The sequence below is a fragment of the Peromyscus maniculatus genome, chromosome 9 (assembly GCF_049852395.1).
Source record: "Peromyscus maniculatus bairdii isolate BWxNUB_F1_BW_parent chromosome 9, HU_Pman_BW_mat_3.1, whole genome shotgun sequence".
Classification (NCBI taxonomy): Eukaryota; Metazoa; Chordata; class Mammalia; order Rodentia; family Cricetidae; genus Peromyscus; species Peromyscus maniculatus.
Window position 1 is genome coordinate 68725077 of NC_134860.1, and position 25477 is coordinate 68750553.

The 25477-nt window shown below is 43.1% G+C and overlaps 1 pseudogene; it reads right to left on the bottom strand.

Moving 5' to 3' along the window:
• Window positions 1-4374: 4374 nt before the first annotated feature.
• Window positions 4375-4498, bottom strand: LOC121832456 (small nucleolar RNA SNORA70; annotated as a pseudogene).
• Between the last annotated feature and the right edge of the window lie 20979 nt (window positions 4499-25477).

The following is a 25477-nucleotide window of genomic DNA, read 5'->3' on the forward strand; positions in this document are numbered from 1 at the left end:
CACTCATTTCTTATCCATTTGCTCCTCCTTTCAAGGAACTGCTTAAGAATGTCTTTACTCAAACAGGAGGACTCCATAAGAAGGTAACAATGGAATCAGGCATGAGAAGTTCAAGATAGGCCAAGAATACCAAGAGGATGGTTTAGTGTCTTCCTAAGAAGACAACTGTGAGCTGGCTGCAGGGAGCAAAATAGTTTAAGGGGTAAGTCATGTTCAGTCATCAAGACCACTTCTCAACTCTTTAATTGGAGACAGAATATAAGAGGAGGGAGAGCCCAGCTACCTCAGTTGGTAGAGCATGAGACTCTTAATCTCAGGGTTGTAGGTTCGAGCCCCACGTTGGGCGCCAAATGTAGACAAATTTCTAAATGGTCTTATTAAATAAAAAACACAGAGCCATATATAGGGGTGAAAGCCTTAGAGATCAGGGAAATAGGAAAAGCCACCAGCCAACCTTACCTCACCAACTCTGTGGCTTCCAAATGCGAGTTACTTCCTGTCTACCCATGCCTTTATATGCCTTGCTTTTCTGCCCCCTCATTGGCTATTAGCCCAGTTACCTCACTTCCTTGTCACTGTCTGTCTTTATAGACCTCCAGGTCTCTATGGTTGGTACTGGGACTAAAGAAATGTGTTACCACGCTTGGCTCTGTTCCCTAATATGGCCTTGAATACACAGAGACCCTGCCTGCTAAGTGATTGGATTAAGGGTGTGTGCTGCCTGACTTTGTTTACTTAAAATGGCTGGCCTTTTTCCCTAATCTCCAGGCAAGCTTTATTAAAGCACAAATAAAATATCACCACAGGGAATTCTCATTTTAAGCTTTCATCTAAATGTAGGGATTTCCAACTTTCTGACATTGCAACCTTTCACAGGTTGGACACACCTACCCTGAGGTGTGGTTAAAAGACCCAGTGAGACTCCATTGGAGAAAACAAAAAAGATTTTTCTTTTGACAGTGGGTATTAACTAAAGATAGCTTCTTGGTTAGTGGTTAGAGCCCATGTCTATCTCCCCTTCTCAGTACTGATACCTGTTGGTTTGAACATGCACAAGGTTTATGTGTGCTTTTTTTGGCTTTTGATTTATAAATGGTGCTATGATAAGGGAAAAAAAACCACTGTTTTTTTGTCACTTTCACTTCCTTCTTCATAAAAACCTTAAGGTTGTCTCTCAAATGTCTTTTATAAAACTTGATTCTGCCATGTTAACAGTATTAAAAGACCAAAACAGTACACACTGCTATGAAAATAGCAAGTATGTAAGTCAGGAAGGTCACCCCAAGAAAGGATGTGATCACCTAAGTTATTTGGGAGTCCAAACCTGCAGTTTAAAACAACCACATGCAAATACATTTTTCTGCTATTTTACCATTTGTTATGGTTTGAGTGTGTAATGTTCTCCATATCTCATGTGCTTGAGCACTTGGTCCCAACTGGAAACACTGGTTTGGGAGGTTATGGAACCTTCTAGACATGGCTCACATGGTGTAAGGCCACAGAGGCTGAATTCATGATTAGAGGCTGAAGTCTTTTACTTCTTAGTCAGCTGTCAAGAAATATGAACCAGTCACTGCATGTTCTACTGCCACAGCCCAGAGATTCTCCCACCGCCACACCCTTCCCAACATGATGGGATGCATTTCCTAAACTGTGAGACGAAATGAGTACTTCTTCCTTTAAGTTGCTTCTTTCAAGTGTTCTATAACAGCAACAAAACACAACTAACAAACCATTCTCCTAAAGACTGTTTCTATAAGTAGGACTATCTATACAGGGAGAATGATAACAATGTTACCCCACATCATTAACTAGTTAAACTAGTGATATTATCTTAATATTATCTGATTTTGAAGAAACTTAATACTGATCTTTATTATGTAGCAAGAATGGTTAAACAGTTGACTTTCAAAGTTCAGAAAGCGATAACCTACTGGTTAGGCATTACAGGAGTCAAAGTGTGAATGTTTACATAAACTTTTACATCAGGTAGACTTAGTTTCCAAGAGCTATTTGTTTTGAGTTATTAGGTAACTTACACTGTAATGGGATGCTGTTGGGTAGTATACATTGATGATTTTAAAGGTATGCTTTTTTTAGGGGTGGGGAGTTTGAAACAGGGTTTATTTGTGTAGCCTTGGCTGTACTGGAACTTGCTCTGAAGACCAGGCTGGCCTCAAACTCAAATCCACCTGCCTCTGCCTCCCCAGTGCTAGGATTAAGGCATGTGCCATCACTGCCCAGCCTAAATCTATGCTTTTAATAATTTTTGCATATTCAAACTTAAGAGTATTTTATGCAAAATCTTATTAAAATAGTAAAAGCTTAATCATTATAATCAATAGAGCAAAGGAAGTGCTCACACGTCTCTGAGGTCATTAATCATCAAGTCGCCTCACTGTGTTGGAATGACTAGAAAAGAAGGATTTCAGAAACTCCAGGGTCTCAGGGTACTCTCTCTTTTCCTCTTTCTTTTCTTTTCTTTCTTTTTTTTTTTTTTTGAGACAGGGTTTCATCTATCCCAGGCTGGCTTTGGACTAGGTATATAGCCAAGGATGACCCTGACTGATTCGATTGTCTATATGCCAGGATCCCCACTTCTCTTTATACTTCTAGTCCTTACAGTTTCTAGACTTATGTAAAATGCACTTACAAAGGGAATCTAACTTGCTTAAAAGAATGAAAAGGCTAGCAACAGACTGGAAGAAGAGGCTGAGGCAGGTGGACTGCCCTGAGTCTAAGGCCAGCCTGTGTTACAGTTCAACCCTGTCTTAACAAAACAAAAAACAGAAAAGAAAACAAACAAAATAAGCAAAACTTCCTAAACCAAAGCAAACCCAAAACCTTCCTAAACAAAAATCCCCTCAAGATCAGAATAGGCACCTCACCAGATATACAGATGGCAGGTAAGTATGTGAAAAGCAGCTTAACTTCAATATCACCAGGGTCCTGACATTTAAAGAGCAGTGAGCTGCCCATGCACAAATACTGACAGTACAGTTGTTGGTAAAGATGTCAACAATGAAGACTGCTATTGTGGGTGTGCACTGGCACGGTCCCTTTAGAAGGCAGTGTGAAGTTTTTATGAAACTAAACACACTCTAAACACAGACCACCTGAGCTCCTTGGTATATATATACCCCTCGAAACTGAAATCTCACGTCGGCATCAAAACTTACAAACAAACTTTATAGTAACTTAAATTTATACAGTCAAAACTTGGATACAAAAAGACACTAAGAACTTAAGTACACACAAAACAAAAGTGAAAAAAGAATGTCATACTGAATGATTACAACTGTATTTTACATCCTGGGAAAGGCAAACATGACAGAGTAGAAAAAGTAAAAAATTAGTTCCGAGTTAGATGGATGAAAAAGAGCACAGGGGATGTTTAGAGCAGTGTAATGACTCTCTAACAACAAATACATAATATTTTAGCCTTGCTAAAACCCAAACACGCACAACACAAAGTGGAAATGGAAAAACAGGAAACTATGGGGGACAGGAGATGGGAGGTTATGTAGAAACCACTTACTAACCAAATTTTCAGTAATCTAAAAAAAAAGTACAATAAAAACAAATTTAACAACAAAAATAAAATTAAAAACAGGGCTGGTAAGATGGTTCAGTGGTAGTGATGGCCTGAGTTCAATTTGTGGGAACTACATAGTGGAAGGAGAGAACCAACTCCTGGAAGTTGTCCTCGGACTTTTACATGTGTAATTCCTCAATGAGTAAATGTAATAAAAATAATGGAAAATCCAGCCAGGCAGTGGTAGCACACACCTTTGATCCTAGCACTGGGGAAGCAGAGGTGGGTGGATCTCTGTAAATTCCAGGCCAGCCTGGTCTACAGAGTGAGTTCCAGAACAGCTGAGGCTACACAGAGAAACCTTGTCTTGAAAAAAACAAATAGTTCTGAAGAAAAAACAAACAAACAAACAAAAAAACAAAAAAAACTCAACACCTTTATGACTGGTAATAAAAAATATCCAATTAAAAAAATCCACAAACTCAAAATCAATTTATTGCTAAGATCTGCTTATAGAAGATGTGAAAGAACATTACAGCTTCTTCATTTTTAGCAGGATATTTGAAACTATGAAATTCTTCTACATTTAAATATAGGAAAATAGTAATTTGGCCCAAGGTAAACTAAATTATATAATTGAAAAAAAAAAAATACATCCACCCTTAGAAATCCCTAGTTAGGTGATCCCATGGAGTAAACTGAACAGTGGTATTATGAAATAGACATGATGACCCGGCCAGTGTGACCCACACTGGCCACTGCCCTAGGACTTCTAAAAGGAACTATGAAAAATGGATTGGAGATGGCTTTAGGATCAGAGGCATCAATAGCATCCAGAAAACTGTCCCCAAGATCCCTTAGGACAATCCATGTAGGCAATGGGGTACACACTTCCAAGGAGGCTGCTGTTCACAGCCACACAAGGCTTCAACGGAGAAAGACGCCTGGTTGGCTTAATTGGTGAAGCTAAAATATGCTTTAAAATTTCTTTTTTATGTGTATGGGTATGTGCCTGCCTGTCTGTATGTGCAGGTACCCACAGAGGTCAGAAGAGGTTGTTGGCTCACTTAGGGCTGGAGTTACAAGTAGCTATGAGTGGGTGCTGCGAATCAAACTTGGGTCCCCTAGAAGCAGTACATACTTTTAACTGCTGAGCCATCTCTCCACTCCTACTAGTATTTGCATTAATAAACTTGTTGCAGGAAAGGACTAAAGGTAAGTCACTATCTCTTTACTTCCTAAACTGGCATTATGTTTTTTGAACTAATTCTCATAAAGAGAACCGACAGGGTGAATGCCATGCTAGGAGGGTACAATGTGAGGATAGGATGGATGATTTTTACTTAAGTCTGCCCAGATTGGGTTGGACTGTCACCAATCCTGTTGTGATGAACTGCTGCATCTCTAGCACTTCTAGGGATTCTCACTATCTTGACATCACCAGCATCAACATAACCACACGACTCGTAATCAGATACAAGCCATCATGTATATAATTATTGTTAAGAGCATAAAGTCAGTTTGAGTACCATATTCTTTAAAAAGGATTTTTCAAACTACTGGTTAAGAACACAATACTCTGAAAAGCAGCAGTAACTCAATAACACACCAGCTCATCATATATCTAGGGCTGGCTGCTATTTTCTTCAAGTGTGACCCAATGCTGAGGGCTGATTGATATTTAAGCTAAATGGACAGAATGGTAGCCTAATGAACACTGACTTCAAAATCAGAGGAAGGCTTTGCAGTGGCTTATGTGTAGTTCCACTGGACTACACACATGACATCAGAAAATTCTCTCTTCAAAGGCCCCTTTCTATCATATGGAAAACAGGATCCATTTAAAGACAGGTATGAGTGCCTACTATGTGCCAAATACTGTTCTAAATGCTTGGTAATATTAGTGAGCAAAATAAAGAAGATGTTGGCTTCCTGGCGTTGGCATTAGTGTTGGCATTAGACAAATAATACCAAACATATGAAGCACATTATAGAAATGTGAGAGGTGATAAACGCCATAAAAAGCAGAAAGCATCATAAGGGGGACTAAGACACCCCTCTAGCCGCACTGTGTTTTTGAGACAAGGTTTCTGTGTGTAACTAATCCTAGCTGTCCTGGAACTTACTCTGTAGACCAGGCAGGCCCAAAACTCAGAGATCCGCCTGCCTTTGTAAAGCATGTGCTACTACTGCCTGGCTGGAATACCAAGACTTTATGTGGGTACACGGGGAGGTAGACAGGCTACATACAGTCTTGGATGGTTAAGACAGATCTCAGAGAGAGGTTTAAAAAAAAAAAAAAAACGAATCCAAACTTTTAGTGGCCAAGTGGGGTTAGTCAAATGGGCAGATTCTTCAGTGGATGTGAGAGCACACCAAGTCTACCCAAAAGGAGACAATTAGTTTGCTAGACGCCAACTATGTGCTAGGCACTGTATAGATGCTTTCTTTTCTGTATCAATTAAGATTTGTAATAATGCTCATTTAAAACAAAATTAAAGGCACATATGATTTTTACAGCAGTTAGCTTAAGGACAGTATTCTGAGGAAGACAGCGGAACGTTCTGTGTACACTACCACTTGAAACTGACTTGACGTAGCAGCTGAAAAGACAACAGCCGTATTCCCAGAACACAGACATAAGCTTCCTAACCATCTCAGCGGAACGTCACCAAATCTTGCACGTCTGACAGGGAGACAATCTGCTTTTCCTCAGACAAGCAGAAATTAGTTCCTGTAGTTTATGAGCATGAAGCATTCCTTCCACAAATGGTACTTGGCTAATTAAATCTTCAGGCAAGTGTTTCTTTGGAAATGTCCTTAAAAGTCTAGAAATAAGTAAGATTAAAGGCATTTCATCCAAGGAAATGAGGTAATTTTAGGTCCATTCAGCCCAACTCGATAAAAAATATTTTAGTGTATGACTGTGAAGTAACAAAATGAAACAAAACCAAAACCAAACAAAAAAATTGAACTATTTAATACACATACAATTTTTAAAACCTCAAACAAACAAAACTTAGATCCCAAATAAGAAATGATCCTAGTCAATCCTAGTTGCTGGGCGGTGGTGGTACATGCCTTTAAATGGGAGGCAGAGGCAGGAAGATCTCTGAGTTTGAGGCCAGCCTTGTCTATGGAGCTAGTTCCAGGACAACCTGGGCTGCACAGAGAAACCCTTGTCTTGAAAAAACAAAACAAAACAAAACAAAAAAAAAAAAACAAAATGAAAATGACCCTAAGACAGATTTTGTATCTTCAACTCTTATCTTTCCATCTTGGTAATTAAAGTGTTTACAGTCAGCTACAGTTTCTTCAGAAACCCAGGACTTCCAAAACTACAATAAACTGAGTATCTGTTGTCAAGCCCCTAACAAAATTAGTCAACAATGATCATTGCCCTAGGCATTACTATTGTGGAATAATCTTTGTACACCGTGTGAAGATATATTGCTGTGATTGGTTTAATAAAGAGCTGAATGGCCAATAGCTAGAGAGGCGGTATAGGTGGGACTTCCAGGCAGAGAGAGGAAGTAGGAGGAGATACCAATGAAACATGGAGAGTTGGACATACAGAATGAAAAGAGACAAAAAGCCACAAGTTAAAACATAGATTAATAAAAGCAGGTTAACTTAAGTTAGAAGAACTAGTGGGGGATGGGGCTGGAGAGATGGCTCAGCAGTTAAGAGCACTGGCTGTTCTCCCAGAGGACCCGGGTTCAATTCCCAGGACCCACATGGCAGTTCACAACTGTATCTAACTCCAGTTCCAGGGGATCTAACACCTTCATACCAGTGCACATAAAATAAAGTTAAATAAATAAAAAAAAAAGCTAGTGGGACAAGCCTAAGCTAAGGCTGAGTTTCCATAATTAATAATAAGACTGTGTCTTATTTGTGAACTGTAAACCCAAAGAAAAATCCAACTACACATGACCTCACTTGACTCCTGACAGAGTTAGGGGATGGTTGTCATACCTTAGAAGTAGACTAGGGAAAAGTTAAGCACTTGGCTTTTAACACACACACATACTTTAAAACTCTGCTCCATCACACTGCTTTTAATGAATGGATTTTTAAATGCTAGTTCCCTCTGTTACTCAGGAACAATTAACACATAAAATCAACTTCTTCTGAGTGGCAGTCATGGGGAGGCATCACACACCTCAGTTTCTGTCAGGGCCATGCTATTCAGTGGACAGTAGCCCTGCATGTAGTGGCCTCGGTGGGCAAAGAACCCGAGGCTGTCTGGGTCAGTCTCTGATGGTTGCTGGAGCCAATAACTGCATGCCAAAGAGCAAAGATAGCTCTACTATGAAGACTTGGACTTAGCAGAAGCCACTTAATGTGGAAATTGATAATAAACTCATCTGGCTCGTGGTGCTCTGCAACTACTGTGTAAGGTTATGAGGTTTTTGGGAAAGATGTGACCCAACAGTGAAACAGAAGCAAGCAGCAATGTATCCAGAGCTTTCTCCAGAGATCAGCAAACCTTAGAACATTACTTGTAGAAACATTTGCCTGTTCTCATTTCAGGACCCTGACCTGCTAATTTGGCACTGACAGAAGCCCAGGGGCCTTGGCACAGCAAGTCCTGGTGAGGACTGTCAGCCAGGGATGAGACCATATACATTCCATGCCCACACTAACTCAACCTCCCACTGCCTTTTAATAGGACATATTTTCACTGAAATAATCCCATATCCACTAGTTTGAGAATGTGACAGTTTACTAGCACCTGTGATGCATTCTGGGGTGTAAGATAGTAAACACATTCAGGAATATTCTGGTATAGATGCTTTTGAAAGGATGTTGAATATGGCCCAATGCTTATTTTCCTGAGGATGAATAAGAAAACAAATCCAGAAAAGCTCAATTCTTCATTTTCTGTTAGGTTGAACGGCATGAAAGTGTCAAAATGCCCACTCCTCTTAACCTGCAAAAACAGTTATTTTTATATGGCTCAACCTAGTATTTATAAAAATGACAACTTAAAACTTTCTTAGAGTGATTTCTAAAAAGAAAGATCTTATTTTAAATTGTATGTCTATGTGTCTATAAGCACATGTAAATTCAAGTGACTTGGAGTGTTTGATGCCCTGGAGACAGAATAACAGGTGGCTGTGGGCATTCCAATGTAGGTGTTGGGAACCAAATTAGGATCTTCTACAAGAGCAGCAAGTGCTCTTACCACACTGAGCCATCTCTCTGGCCTCCTCTACTCATTTCTGTGTCTCAAGGAATTGTATATATCTAAAAACAGCAGCAGCAGCAATAACAACAATATCAGTGTTCTTAAAAAGATTTGATAATAATCACTGCTGGGGTTATAGAGTAGGTTTAGGTACCTGCTGAGATCATATAGGACAGGAAACTCATTGTTTTCTTTTTAGATTTTGAGGACAGTTTTGGTATATACAGTTCATAGAAAACATAAAATAAATATACTGAATAAAAATCCTTATCTAGGAGCTGGAGAGATGGCTTGCTCAGTGGTTAAAAGTGCTTGCTGCTCTTTTGAGGACCTTCTAGCACTCACACAATGGACCACAACAATCTGTAACCCAGTTCCAGGGGATCTTCTGGACTCCACAGGTACCAAGGCACACATACATACATGCAGGCAAACACTCCTCCGTACAAAATAAATATTTTAAAAACTCTTATTTAAGTTATCAATGAACATTTTTTTACATAAAAAATACAAATAAATAAAAAGAAAAGAAAATCAGAGACTTTGGCCAGAAGAGAGACTTTCCCCTCAACATCAATGATTCATTGATTGATTTACACTCTTGGATACAGCACTTGATCGAAGCATTCAATGATCAACAAATACTTGACATTAAACTTCATGTTCCATCTAGTTGCCTAATATCTGAGGGTACTGAGATTTTTATCTTTATCAAATACATCTCTGGCCCCCAGATAAAGTATGTCTACATGTTCTTTGTCTACCAATTTAGTGGTTTGTTTTAAATCTCAAGAATATGGTTGTGTATTCTTAAAACCCCAGGATTCTAAAAGCTGAGGCAGAATGATGACAAATCTGAGGTGAGTCTGGGCAACAATATGAAAATCTGCCTCAAAAATCAAAAAATAAACCCCTCATGAAGTTTTTCTGAATATTCAGATCATACTGATCAAGAACTCAGCAACAGGTATTTTTACACCATAACAATGCTAACTTATCCTTTAATGAGTTTATACTGTACTTACTCACAATATTCAATAATATTGAACATATAAATGCTATATATACATATATGCATGTCGTCAATAACAGGTGCGTTTTTTCTTTTTGTTTTGTGATACAGAGTCTCACTTACTGAAGGTTAGGAGGTTGCCAGGAACTCACTATGTAGCCCAGGCTTTGAACGCACAATTCTCTGCCAAAGCCTCCCAAGAGCTTGGATTACTGGCAAGAGCCACCAAGCCTAAGTACAGACTCCTTTATTATAGAGGCAGGGATTTTAAATGTCTGTGATTCTTAGGGAGAAAATGAGAACTCTCCTTTTAGCCTTACCTTCAAAACAGGGGGGAACAAAATAAGGAATATTGTGTCTGTTTGATAATATAACTCATCTCTTAGTACTATCAAAATTTGTTTTTCTATCCTTACATTTTTTTTCTTTAAACATATGTACTATAGCAAACATATGCTTGTGAAAGAAATGTGCTCAGCTACAGCAATCCAAAGAGTAAAGGGGCTTATATGTTTCTCAGATGATGTGAAGTAGAGTGTTTTGAAACACACTGTCAATCATTCTTACACTACAGCCCTAAATATTTTATTTAAGGAACAGTCATAAAATACCAAGTTCTTAATTCCAGATGAGCCAGGGAAAGCCAGTGTGTGCCAGTGTCTTAAAAACAAGTTATTTTCAATTTTCTTTTTTCTCAAAATATAACCAAGAAGAGTGGTGAATATATCAGCCAGGGAGAATACATAAAATTCTCCGGTTTACAGTTCTTAAACTCCTGGAGTTTCCTGAAACTTCCAAGAGGTCTGTGAGACCCAAGCCATTGTTCACAACGGCCCCAAATCCTTCGTCTTTTTCTGTATCGATGCCTGCACAAACGGCAGATGCCTGCAAGAGCACTGAAGCAACGGCAGGCAAACCCAATGGCACTTTAGCACACACCACCACCACGACGACAGTGACCCCAAACATGTGCACAGCTTCCAATTCTTGGCTGCCATCCACTCCTTTAAAGCAAAACAAAAACTTAGCCAGTTTTACTTGAGATTGTGCTTGATGGTGAAAACTTACTAAGTCTCAACTGTGAGGACCAGAGAGTTGACTCAGCAGGTAAAGACACCTGCTACTGAGCCTGATGACCTGAGTTCTCCACCTGAGGTGGAGAGACAGAACCCACTCCCACATGTTACTTTCTGGCATGCACACAGTAAGTATGTGCAATAAAAACACTGATATTTAAAGACACTGCATGTGACAATATGAGAATTATAAAACACTTCTGCAGACCAATGGGTTTTCACTTACCAGAGGAAGGAATGTTCAGAAAAGATCGGATTACACAATGCAACTAACTTTCACAAAACTACCATTTGCAGAATACCCACAACAATCTCAAACTCTTCCCTCCCCACTACAATATTTGTGTTAGACTAGATTTTGTTCAGACACTGTATTCAACATAATATATCATCACAGGCTAAATATGGAAGTAAACATGAAAATCCAGCTGTATTCTATAAAGCCAGAATTTAAAGAAAAACTGAAACACTCAGGAGGCTGAGGTAGGTGAGAGCTTAAGGCAGTCTGGGCTATATATATACTGAGCCAGTCTCAAAACCAACAATTCCCCCTCCCCCAAAACACACACACACACACACACACACACACACACACACACACACACACACACACACACACACACTTGAACTCAGCCTGTCTCTGCAGTACTTGGATTATATCGATGTAAGCCATCAATCCCAGCTTTGTTTTTCATTATCAGTTGGCTGGTTCACTGTAGTGTGTGAAGGTCAGAGGGCAACCTGTAGGAGTCAGTTCTCCTTTTCCACCACGTGGGACCTAGGGATCTGTGGTGGTTTGAAAGAAAATGGCTCCTAAAGGGAGTGGCACTATTAGGAGGTGTGGCATTGTTGGAATATGTGTGATCTTGTTGGAGGAAGTGTGTTAAGGCGGAGGTGGGCTTTGAGGTCTCATATATGCTCAAGCCACACCCAGTGAGTCAGTGGATTTCCTGCTGCCTTCTGATCAAGATGTAGCCAGCACCATGTCTGCTTTCACGCTGCCTGCCGTGCTTCCTGCCATGATGATAATGGACTGAAGCTCTGAAACTGTAAGCCACCACCTCAACTGAATTTTTTTTTTTTTTAAGAGTTGCTATGGTCATGATGTCTCTTCACAGCAATAAAAACCCTAACTAAGACAGGATCAAACTCAGATTCATCAGACTTGGTAGCAAATACTTTTACCTGATGAGCTACCTCTCTGGCTTGGGTAAACCTCAATTCTCTAAGTTTTAATTATGTGTATAGTGTGTGTATATGTACACACGGGTGCAGGTACCCTCGGAGTCCACAAAAGTGTGTTGGACCCCTGGGAACTGGGGTTATAGTTGTGAGTCACCCATATGGGTGCTGAGAACCAAACCCTCTGCAAACTACCCCACCTTTATTTTTGGGTAAGAGTAAAGGTAGATTAAGAAAAAGAAAGAACTCCCAAGAGTGGGAGGGACTCCAAGGAGAGAATACTCACTGTACATTCTTCTTAACTCACTGAGCAATCTTTCCAGGCCCATCTCAATTCTTTTCCTTGCCAACTTTCAAGACAATACATTGATTTCCTACCTTGCTTGAAGATAACTAATTATTTTATTATGCTTTTAAAGTATTAAGAATTCATGGACTTTGAGCCAGGCGGTGGTGGTGGTGGTGGTGGTGGTGGTGGTGGTGGTGGTGGTGGTGGTGGTGGTGCACACCTTTAATCCCAGCACTCGGGAAGCAGAGCCAGGTGGATCTCTGTGAGTTCGAGGTCAGCCTGGGCTACCAAGTGAGTTCCAGGAAAGGCGCAAAGTTACACAGAGAAACCCTGTCTCGAAAAACAAACAAACAAACAAACAAACAAACAAACAAACTAACTAACTAACTAACTAACTAACTAACAAAAAGAATTCATGGACTTTGACTCAAATGTTTAGATAATAAACTTAGATGAAATGTGTTTCCTAATTATGTTCTTAAAAATGCCTAAATGAGTACTCTGACCAGGGAAACAGGTAGGCTAACTGCAGATCTTCACCCCTCCCTCAGCTCCTCCAATCTGATCCTCTAGTCTCATCCCCAGCTCTGCAGCAGACCACCAGCTGTGGCCACTGTGGTGGGTTGAATAAGAATTCTCCCCCACCCCCTTAGGCTCATATATTTGAATGCCTAGTCATCAGGAGTGGCACTACTTAGAAGGATTAGGAGGTGTGGCCTTGTTGGAGTAGGTTGGCCTTGTTAGAGGAAGTGTATTACTGGGGTGGGCTTTGAGGTTACAAAGGCCCATGCCAGGCTCAATTCTGTGTCTCTGCCTATGGATCAGGATGCAGCTCTTAGCCATTGCTCCAGTGCCTGCCTGCCTGTCACCATGTTTCCTGCCATGATGATAACAGACTAAACATCTGAAACTGTAAGCAAGCCCCAATTAAAGGCTTTCTCTTATAACAGTTGCCTTCATCATGGTGTCTTCACAGCAATACAACAGTGACTAAAACAGTCACCCCTCCCCAAATCTTCAGGGGATCACACAGATCTTTTCCTCCTAACTCCCTCTACTCATTGCTTTATCCCAGACCTCAACTCCAGCAGGCACTCCCTGGGAACTCGCAGGCCATTCTGGCAGGAAACCAGGCAGGCAAACTGCAGATCTTCACCTCTCCCTCTATTGCTTCAAGTCCAGTCCCCTAGGATCATTTCCAGCCCTGCAGCAGATGTTCTCCCGTGGCCTCTCCTCACTCTCTGGCCCCATTCCCAAGAGACTAAGCAGATCCTGGTGGAACACTCAGCTATCCTTGCCTCTGTGGACCCCTCAGCCCTACCCAGTCCATCCCCTTTCCTAAGTGTCAGCTCTCAATACTCAGAAATATATTTTTACCCGGAGTCTTTAGAAGCCACACCTATCAGGATCCTTGAAGTACTTCCTACCATGCAACACACAGACACCACACTCTCCTAAAAACCAGAGAGGAAACAAGAACCAAGGAATAAAACACCCACCCAACAAAGACCAGACCAGACATCAGCTCCTAGAATCACAATCACCCCAAACCCAGATGCCAGTGTGAAAACACAGTAATAACAGCCAGGACAACATGTCTCCTCTAGAGCCAGGTAACCACACTACAGCCAGCCCTGAGTATTCCAACATGGCTGAAGCACAAGACAAAGACCTCAGAACAGCCTTTCTGAATATGATAGAGGTCCTTAAAGAGGAAATAAATAATCTGTTAAAGAAATCTATGAAAACACAAACAGTGGAAGGAAATGAATCAAACTGTTCAAGTCTTAAAAGTGGAAATAGAATCAATAAGGAAAACCCAAACTGAGGAAAATCTGAAAATGAAAAATTTAGGAATTCCAACAGGAACCACAGAGACAAGTCTCACCAACAGAATAACGAGATGGAAGACTCTCAGGCACTGAAGACACAATAGAAGAAAACGGATACCTTAGTCAAAGATAATGCTAAGTCTAAAAAAACGCCTGGCACAAAACATCCAGGAAATCTGGGTCATTATGTGTCTTAGGGTTTTTACTGCTGTGAAGAGACACCATGACCATGGCAACTCTTACAAAGAAAACATTTAATTGAGGAGGTGGCTTACATTTTCAGAGGTTCAGTCCATCATCATGACAGGGAGCATGGCAGCAAGCAGGCAGACATGGAGCCGGCTGCATCTTGACCAGAAGGCAGCAGGAAGTTGACTGACTTTCACATGGAGTGAAGCTTGAGAAAATAGACCTCAAAGCCCACCTCTACAGTGACACACTTCCTCCAACAAGGCTACACCCCTAAGAGTGCCACTCCCTTTGGGGGGCCATTTTCTTTCAAATCACCACACTATGAAAAGACCAAATCTAAGAATGTCAGGAATAGAGGAAGGAGAAGAAACTCAGGTCAAAGGCATAGAAAACATTTTCAACAAAATCATAGAAGAAAATTTCCCTAACCTAAAGGAGATGTCTATCAAGGTACAAGAAGCATAAAGAATATCAAATAGACTGAACCAGAAATGAAAGTCCCCTTGGTACATAATAATCAAAACACTAAATGTGTACATTTATGTGTGAACACAAATAAAAAATATTAAAAACAATAAGGGAAAAAAAACCAAGTAGCATATAAAGGGAGACCTATAGAATTACACTTGACTTCTCAATGGAGACTATAAATGCCAGAAGGGCCCAGACAGGTATGTTAGACTCTAAGAGACCACAGATGCCAGCTCAGACTACCACACCCAGCAAAACTTTCAAGCAAAATAGAGAAAATACGACATTCCATAAGATAACCAAATAAAAACAGAATCTATCTAGAAATCCAGCTCTACAGAAGGCATCAGTAGTTCTCAACCTGTGGGTCATGACCCTTGGTGTCGAACAGCCCTTTCATAGGGTCACATATCAGACATCCCGTGTATCAGAGATTTACATTTTGATTCATAACAGTAGCAAAATTACAGTTATAAAGTAGCAACAAGCCAGGAGGTGGTGGCGCATGCCTTTAATCTCAGCACTCGGGAGGCAGAGCCAGGCTGATCTCTTTGAGTTTGAGGCCAGCCTGGGCTACCAAGTGAGTTCCAGGAAAGGCACAAAGCTATCTCGAAAAAACCAACCAACCAACCAACCAACCAACCAAACAAACAAACAAACTAAAAGTAGCAACAAAAGTAATTTTATGGTTAGGAGTCACCACAGCATGAGGAACTGTATTAAAGGATCACAGTATTAGGAAGGTTAGGAACCATTGCACTAGAAAGAAAACTCCAATCTAGAGAGGTTAACTAACCAAAAAACACAAGGAATAGATAATCCCAGACTAGCAAATAAAAAGAAGAGAAGCAATGTGTGTGCACCCTGCCCCACACCTACACCCACCACAACCACAAAAGGAAATAACAGGAAACAACAATCACTGCTCCCTGATATCTCTCGACATCAATGGTCTCAATTCCCTAAGAAAAGACACAGACTAACAAAATGGATGCAAAAACAGGATCCATCCTTCTGCTGCATCCAAGAAATACACCTTAACATAAGGGATAGACATCACCTCAGAGCAAAAGGATGGAAAAAGATATTCTAAACAAATGTACTTAAGAAGCAAGCTGATACAGACATTTTAATATTTGACAAAATAGACTTCAAACCAAAAGAAATCAGAAAAGACAGAAAAGAACACTACATACTCAAAGGAAAAATCCACTGAGAGGACAATGCAATTCTTAATACCTATGCACCAAACCCAAGGACACCCAATTGTATAAAAGAAACACTACTACAGCTTAAATCACACATTGGGAGGCTTTATTTTTTGGTTTTTCGAGACAGGGTTTTTTTCTGTAGCTTTAGAACCTGTCCTGGAGCTTGCTCTGTAGCCCAGGCTAGCCTCAAATTCACAGAGATTCACCTGCCTCTGTCTCCTGAATGCTGGGATTAAAGGAGTGCGCCACCACCGCCTGGCCCATATTGGAGACTTTAATATCGCTATCTCGCTCATAGACAGGTCAGACAAAATCTAAACAGAGAAATGCTGGAGCTAACCTGATGCTATAAACCAAATAGACCTAACATATACAGAACATTTTGCCCAAACACAAAAGAATATACTTTTGTTTTGTTTTTCGAGACAGGGTTTCTCTGTGTAGTTTCGGAGCCTTTCCTGGAGCTCACTCTGTAGCCCAGGCTGGCCTTGAACTCACAGAGATTCGCTTGCCTCTACCTCCCGAATGCTGGGATTAAAGGCGTGTGCTACTGCCACCTGGCCAAAAAATATACTTTCTTCTCATTACCTTATGGAACTTTCTCCAAAATTGACTACATACTTGGACACAAAGCAATACTCAACAGACACAAGAAAACTGAAATAATACCCTGCAACCTATTGGACCACAGATTAAAGCTGGATTTCAATAACAGAAACAGAAAGCTTACAAACTCACAGAAACTAAACAACGGACTACTGAATGAAAAATGGGTCAAGATAGAAATTAAAGACTTTCTAGAACTGAATGAAAATGAACAAACAACATACCCAAACTTATAGGACACAATGAAGGTAGTTCTCAGGGGCAAGTTCATAGCACTAAGCAACTACATTAAAAAGGGGGGAGGGGCTAGATCTCATACTAGTAACATAACAGCATACCCAAAATCTCTAGAACAAAAATAAGAAACAACACCCAAAAGGAGTGGAAAGCAAGAAATAATCAAACTCAGTGCTAAAAGCAATGAAATAGAAGTAGTTATTAAAAACCTCCCAACTGAAACAAGCTCAGGACCAGATGATTTTAGTGAAGAATTCTACCTGAGTTTCAAAGAATTAATGCCAATACTCCTCAAACCATCCCATAAAATAGAAACAGAAGGAACATTGCCAAATTAATTTTACAAGGCCACAGTTATCCTGATACACAAACCATATAAAGACCCAACAAAGAGGATTATACATCAACTTCCCTTATGAACATAGATGCAAAAATTCTCAATAAAATACTTGCAAACTGAATCCAAGAACACATCAAAAAAGATCTTCAATCATGATCAAGTAGGCTTCATCTCAGAGACAGGAATTTGGTTCAACATATGGAAACTGATAAATGCAATCCACCACATAAACAAATAGACAAAAACCATATAGTGGGCAGTGGTGGCACACGCCTTTAATCCCAGCACTCAGGAGGCAGAACCAGGCGGATCTCTGTGAGTTCGAGGCCAGCCTAGGCTACCAAGTGAGTCCCAGGAAAGGCGCAAAGCTACACAGAGAAACCCTGTCTCGAAAAACCAAAACAAAACAAAAAACAAACAAACAAACAAACAACCAAACAAAACCATATAAGCATCTCATTAGATGCAGAAAAGGCCTTTGACAAAAATCTAACACCCTTACATGATAAAAGCCTTGGAGAAATTAGGGATACAAGGGATATACCTCAACATAATAAAGGCAGTTTACAAAAAGTTTATAGCCAACATCAACTAAAATGGAGAGAAACTCAAATCAATTCCACTAAAGCGAGGAAGAAGACAAGGTTGTCCACTCTTTCTATACCTATAAAATAGAGCACTTGAAATCTTAGCTAGAGGAATGAGACAACTGAAGGAGATCAAGGGGACATAAATTGGAAAGCAAGAAGTCAAAATATCTTATTTGCAGATGATATGATAGTATATATAAGTGACCCATAAAATTCCACTTGGAAACTTCTACAGCTGATAAACACATTCACCAAAGTAGGTAGGTACAAAATTAATTCACAAAAATCATTAGCTCTCCTATATACAAATGACAAACAGATTTTTTTTTTAACAATAGCTTCAAAAACTACAAAATTTCTTGGGATAACTCTAACCAAGCAAGTAAAAAACTTGGATGATATAAACCTCAAGTCATTTAAGAAAGAAATTGAAGAACACAGCAGAAATTGAAAAGATCTCCTAAGCTCATGTGTCACTTGGATTAATATAGTAAAAATGGCCATCCTACCAAAAGCAATCTACAGATTTAGTACAATACCCTTTAAAATTCCAACATAATTCTTCACAGACCTTGAAAGGACAATTTTCAGCTTCATATGGAAACACAAATACCCAGGATAGCTACAACAATCCTAAGTAATTAAAACAAACATACAAACAAACAAACTGTGGGAGGTATCACTCTCCTGGGTTTCGAGTTGCACTACAGAACTATAGTAATTTAAGAGTGGTATTGGTACAAAAACAGAAACATAGATCAATGCAATCTACTTGAAGACCCAGACATAAATCACATCCTATGGATACCTGATTTTTGATAAAGAAGACAGAAAGACATACTAGATAAAAGATAGCATCTTCAACAAACAGTGCTGGCAAAGCTGGATGGCTACATGTAGAAGAATCCAAATAGATCCATACTTATCACCCTGCACAAAACTCAACTCCAAATGGACCAAAGACCTCAACATTGAAGCTGAAGAGATGGCTCAGCAGTTAAGAGCACACATCTACTGCTCTTCCAGAGGAATTGAGATCAGTTCTCAGCACCCATGTCAGGAATCTCACAACTGCCTGCAACTTCAGCTGTAGGAGATCTGATACCTCTGACCTTCATAGGCAACTGCACTCACTGCACATACTCACACAGACACACACAACCACACAACCACACAGTGACACATACACTTTAAAAAAGACCTTAACATAAAACCAGATACACTAAACCTGATATTGAAAGACCCCCGCTCCATTATGAGGACATGGGGCTTTGGGCCAATGAAATGCGCCCCCCCCCCCCTATAACTTGGCCTTAGAAACGCCATTCTGCAGGAATCAGAAAAACAGGAGTTCACAGCCATAGCCAGCTACCCGGCCTTGACAAAGATAGCTATGGCCAGCCTTGAGAGAGATAACTGTGGTCAGCAGCCTTGGGAGTAAGACAGTTGATATTTTATGGCTGGCCCCCTGGCCTTGAGGAATAAGCAGCTGGCCTGGACAAGGCCAAATCAGCCACACACATATGACCCCAAGTTCACCCTGGCCTTCTTTGAAACAACCAATAGGGACCCTGTAACTATGCTTCTCGCTTCTGTAACCGCGCCTCTGCCCCTGGGATCCCATAAAAGTCCCCCTTGCCCTAGGAAGGCGCGCAAGTCCTCCAAGAGACTTCGCCCCAGGTACCTGGTCTAAATAAACCCTCTTGCTTTTGCATCTGATCTGTGGTTTCGGTGTGTTCCTTGGGTTTGGGGTCTCTCCCGGAGAAAGATCTCAGCCGGGGGTCTTTCATTTGGTGGCCCGTACGGGGAATGAGACCCCTCCCTGGAACCACCGACCCACCATCAGGAGGTAAGCCGGCCGGCCTTGATTTATGTCATCCCTGTCCAGTCTGAGGGTTGTCTGTTTGTCTGAATGTTAAATGTTGTTTGTTTGTCTCCGCGCCTGCGTCTGATAATCTGTCTGTGTCAGTGGATCTGAAAGGGGGGACCGACGGGTCTGGACTTCGCCACTGAACCCTGGGAGACGTCCTAGGGGAATCTGGGAACCTGGAAGACGTTCCACGGTTCATCTGAAGTGCCCTCTGTGGCACGGTCTGAAGACCCCTCTGGGGGCACGGTTTTTCTGGTTTTGCTTTCGGTTTGGAACCGAAGCCGCGCAGCGCGTGTCAGTGTTATTTGTATTGGTCTGTCGTTTTTTGTTTTCTGTTTAACCGTTCTCCTCCTAAAAACAGCCATAGGACAGACTGTCATCACCCCCTTGAGCCTCATGCTTAAACACTGGTCAGACGTAAAGAAAGACACGAGCCAACAACAAAGGAGTCGTAATCAAGAAAAAAAAAAAATAGATCACTCTTTGCGAGGCCGATTGGGTTAAAATAGATGTAGGATGGCCTCGTCAGGAAACCTTTAACCTCAGTCTTATTTCACAGGTGGAAAAAAAAAGTTTTTGCTTCCAGTCCCCATGGCCACCCGGACCAGGTCCCATACATTGCCATGTGGAGACTCCTGACAACAGAACCTCCCCCATGGGTTAAGCCGTTTCTCTTCCCCTCAGCCCCCCGGCGGCAGCAGCGCTCGCCGAATCCCGGGGCCGAGGAAGCCAGATCGGCGGATCCCTCCCACTCCCTGTTCCTCCCTAACCCCACACCAGCGAGTCTTTTCCTCTCCCCGCGGGCCGCTGCTCCGGCGCAGGCGGGCGCGCGGGCAGGCTTGCAAGCGGGTGCGGGAGAAGAGAACGCGCAGGCGGGGCCGCCGGGAAGCTAGGGCGCCGGGACGCCCCCTGCCCAGTCCCCGCAGGCCGTCAGCGGTGATGGCGGCGGCGGAGGGCGCCGGGGTTTCCCCGCGCCTCCTCCCGTCCGCGCGGCCGCGGCGCGGTCGCGGGGGCCTGGGGCGGCGCGGACATGGGCGCCAAGCAGAGTGGCCCCGCCGCCAACGGCCGCACCCGCGCCTACTCGGGCTCGGACCTGCCCTCCGGCGGCGCGCGGCAGCCCCAGGCGCGGCCGGCCGAGACCCGGGCGGCGGAGAGCCTGCGGCGGCAGCGCCCCACAGCCTCTCGCTCGGAGGGGCGGTGGATAGTGCGATGGGCGGCCGAGCGGCACAGTCGGCAGCGGCGGCGCAGGCGGACACGGGATGTGGCAGGGGCACGCAGGCGGGGCCGGGGATGGGGTCGGCGAGGGACCGCCCCCTGGCCGGCGACCCGCAGCGATGTGCCACGACCGGCTCCGGCCCAATATGGGGAAGGTGACTAGGGGGCGGCGTCACCCATGGACGCCGAGTCACCCCGCCCCGAGTGTTACAACCCCCCCGACAGCGCCGGAGGGACCGGCGGCTCCTGCAGCGGCCCCCAAACAGCGGAGGATGAGTTCCTGCTTCCTCCCCAATTGCCGGTCGCCTACGAGGAAGGCGGGACAAAGCAGCGAAGGTAGGGAACACCTACATCTCTGGCCAGTTGCTCTTAGCGGGTCTCCAGGGGCTCTAACCCCCTACCGATTGGGCTCAGGTTACCAGAAAGAGACGCCGGCAGCGCGTTTTTAAAAAAAGGACTTAGAGAGACACAGAGGGAGAAAAAAAAAAAAAACAAACAAAAAAAAGTCCTGGCCACTGTAAGGTCTCAGGGACAGGTCAGAGAGGGAGTTAGAAAGTTAGGACGGGAGATCAAAAAAGAACACTGCTTGACAAAGATAAAGTGCTTACTGTAAACAGAGAGGACATTGGGCTCGTGACTGATCAAAAAAAAAAGCCTCAAGGGTCTCGGAGACCTAAGCCAAGGGTCCTCAATCTGGAGGATTGGGGAGGTCAAGGCCAGGAGACCCCCTCCCCCCGACCTAGGATAACTCTCAAGATTAGGGGGCAGCCAGTGACCTTCCTAGTGGACACCGGGGCTCAACATTCAGTCCTGACCCATACCGGAGGCCCTCTCAGTGACCGCACAGCTTTGGTCCAGGGGGCCACAGGTAACAGGAGATATCGAAGGACCACCGAGAAAAAGGTTCAGCTGACATCTGGACAGGACCCAAAGGGACCCCCCTACAAGTCCTAGCCCTTTAAACTGTTCGTGGACGAGAACTCAGGCTTTGCAAAAGAAATGTTGGTACAGAGACTGGGGCCATAAAAGCCCGGTAGCTGCAGGATGGCCCGCCCCCTGTCTGCGCGGGGTAGCCACTATTGCTGTTTTGCTCAAGGATGCAGGGAAACTGACTTTGGGACAGCCATTAACTGTGTTATCCTCCCATGCGGTGAAAGCTCTGGTCCAGCAGCCCCCAGACCGAGTGATGTTCAGACCAGTTGTCTCCCTCAACCCCGCAACCCTGCTGCCTGGCTCACGGATGGGAGCAGCTTCCTCCAAGAAGGAGAACGGAGGGCCGGAGCAGCCGTCACCACCGAATCGGAGATAGTTTGGACCTCACCACTGCCACCTGGAACATCGGCCCAAAAGGCAGAGCTGATCGCGCTGACCCAGGCCCTCCGGATGGCGGAAGCCCGGAGGACCAGGAACTAACAAAAGAAAATGGGGGCGGAATGGAGCCCCGAGCGACAAGCTTACATCATAGATGGACAGAGGCCTTGCCTACCAAGAAAAAGACCGCTAACGTGGTAACCAAAAAAAAAAAAAAAAAATTCCTGGATGACATCTTTCCCAGGTATAAAATACCCCAGATATTGGGGTCAGACAATGGGCCCGCCTTCGTCTCCCAGGTAAGTCAGGAGGTGGCCAGGCTACGGGGGGATCGATTGGAAACTTCATTGTGCATACAGCCCCCAGAGCTCAGGACAGGTAGAACGTACAAATAAAACCATTAAGGAGACTTTAACCAAATTAACGCTTGCAACTGGCACTAGAGATTGGGTGCTCCTACTCCCCCTAGCCCTTTACCGAGCCCGGAACACTCCTGGGCCTCATGGCCTAACCCCGTTCGAGATCATGTATGGGGCTCCCCCACCAATTGTAAATTTCCTTTACTCTGATATCTCCTCTTTTGCCACTAGCCCTCCAATTGATGCAAAAGACGGTGCAAAAACCCCTGCCTGCCGGGAGCAACTGAACCGCCCGGTGGTGCCTCACCCATTCAAGATTGGGGACTCTGTCTAGGTCCGACGCCATCAATCCAGGAACCTAGAGCCGAGGTTGACGGGATAGCGGCTTGGGTCCACGCGTCGCATGTAAAGGCTGCCAAGGAACCCGACGAAGCTGAGGGCACCGAGACATCTAGTTCAACGCTCTCCAAACCCACTAAAGATAAGACTCACCCGGGGGCCCCCTTGATCCCCCTAATAGTCCTCCTGACATAAGGAGGGACATCACCAGAGAGCCTGTTTCCCTGACGCTGGCCCTGTTACTGGAAAAAATTACCATGGACAAAATAGCTACTGGGGTAGATACAGAACCATAGCCCTTATGGAGACCGGCCAATTCAGACAGCTCCAAGTAGCCATGCTCAACAAAAATGATTTAAAAGATAGTTCCAAAGGTCACCATGGTTTACGACCCTTGTCTCCACCATTATGGGCCCCCTAATCGTCCTCCTGCTCATTTTATTGTTTGGGTCATACATCCTCAACAGATTGGTACAATTCATCAAGAATAGGGTTTCTGTTGCCCAGGCTTTGATCCTAACCAAACAATATCAGAGGCTCAGACAGTCAGAGATAGAGCTAACCCCTTATTCTCCATCCTAAAATGAAAGATTTCATTTGGTACAAAAGAAAATGGGGGAATGAAAGACCCCCGCTCCATTATGAGGACATGGGGCTTTGGGCCAATGAAATGCGCCCCCCCCCCCCTATAACTTGGCCTTAGAAACGCCATTCTGCAGGAATCAGAAAAACAGGAGTTCACAGCCATAGCCAGCTACCCGGCCTTGACAAAGATAGCTATGGCCAGCCTTGAGAGAGATAACTGTGGTCAGCAGCCTTGGGAGTAAGACAGTTGATATTTTATGGCTGGCCCCCTGGCCTTGAGGAATAAGCAGCTGGCCTGGACAAGGCCAAATCAGCCACACACATATGACCCCAAGTTCACCCTGGCCTTCTTTGAAACAACCAATAGGGACCCTGTAACTATGCTTCTCGCTTCTGTAACCGCGCCTCTGCCCCTGGGATCCCATAAAAGTCCCCCTTGCCCTAGGAAGGCGCGCAAGTCCTCCAAGAGACTTCGCCCCAGGTACCTGGTCTAAATAAACCCTCTTGCTTTTGCATCTGATCTGTGGTTTCGGTGTGTTCCTTGGGTTTGGGGTCTCTCCCGGAGAAAGATCTCAGCCGGGGGTCTTTCAATATAAAAGAAAGTGGGAAATAGCCTTTAACTCATTGGTACAGGGAAAGACTTTCTGAATAGAACACCATTATCACAGGCACTAAGATCAATAAATAGGACCCCATGAAGCTGAGAAGCTTCAGCATGGCAAAGGACACCATCATTCAGATAAAGCAGCAGTCTATAGAATGGGAAAAGATTCTTACCAACTAAACATCTGACAGATGACTAATATCCATAATATATAAAGAACTAAAAAAAAAAACAGGTTTATCAAGGAGACAAATAATCTAATTAAAAAGTGGGGTACAGATCTAAAGAGAATTCTCAAAAGAAGAAACTCAAATGGCCGAAAAGAAATGTTCAACATCCTTACCCACCAGGTAAATTCAAATCAAAACTACTTTGAAATTTCATCTTACATCTGTCAGAATGACTAAGATCAATAAAACAAGTGATAGCTCATGCTGGTGGGGATGTGGAATATGGGGACCACTCATCCGTTGCTGGTAAGGAGTGCAAACTTGTACAGCCACTATAGTAATCAGTGTGATGGTTCCTCGGGAAGCTGGGAATTGATTTACTTCAAGATCCAGAGATACCATCAAAGGATGCTTCATTCTACCACAGAGACACTTGCTCAACACATTCACTGCTGCTCTGTGACAGCCCAAAATTGAAAACAACCTAGATTTCCTTCAACAGAAGAATGGTAAAGAAAATATGGTACATTTACACAAATGGAGTATTACTCAGCCATTAAAAAATTGAAATCATGAAATTCACAGGTAAATGGATGGAACTAGAAAAAAAAATCATCTTGAGTGAGGTATCCCAGACTTAGAAGGACATTTAAAGTATTTATTTGCTTATAGTTAGATTATAACTGGTAAGTCAATGATAACCAAGTTACAATCCACAGAACCAGAAGTTAGGCATTGAGTAAGGGCCTATGGGGTACATATAGCTAGATCTCCTTAGGAAAGGGAAACAGAATAGTTAGTTACGGGTGGATGAGGGTGGGTGGAATAGGAGGATCAAGTGGGGAGGGGAAGTGGACAGGGGAATGAGGGAAGGAATATGGGGAGACAGTTAAAATTGAGGGTCTTTGAGGGGTAGTATTGAAACCTAATATAGTAGAAGCTTCCTAAAATATATATAGATATAAAGGCAATTTAAATGAAATCACCAAATAATGGGGGAGGCAGAGTCCTAACTGGCCATCTCTTGTCACCAAATGAAGCTTCCAGTTCTGGGCTTGGGATACATCTAATTGAGTTGTTGGCCAAAGGGGTTGCCTACTGTTGCCAAGATTATAGGTTGCTCTCCGCACTCTGATGCCAATCTCCATTACTCTGAAGACATACCTACATAACCCACGTTCTAATGTTTTTAGTACAGGAAGGTGCTCTGCACACTACCAGAGGAGAAATGTAAACACCAAGCCACCCACAAACCCT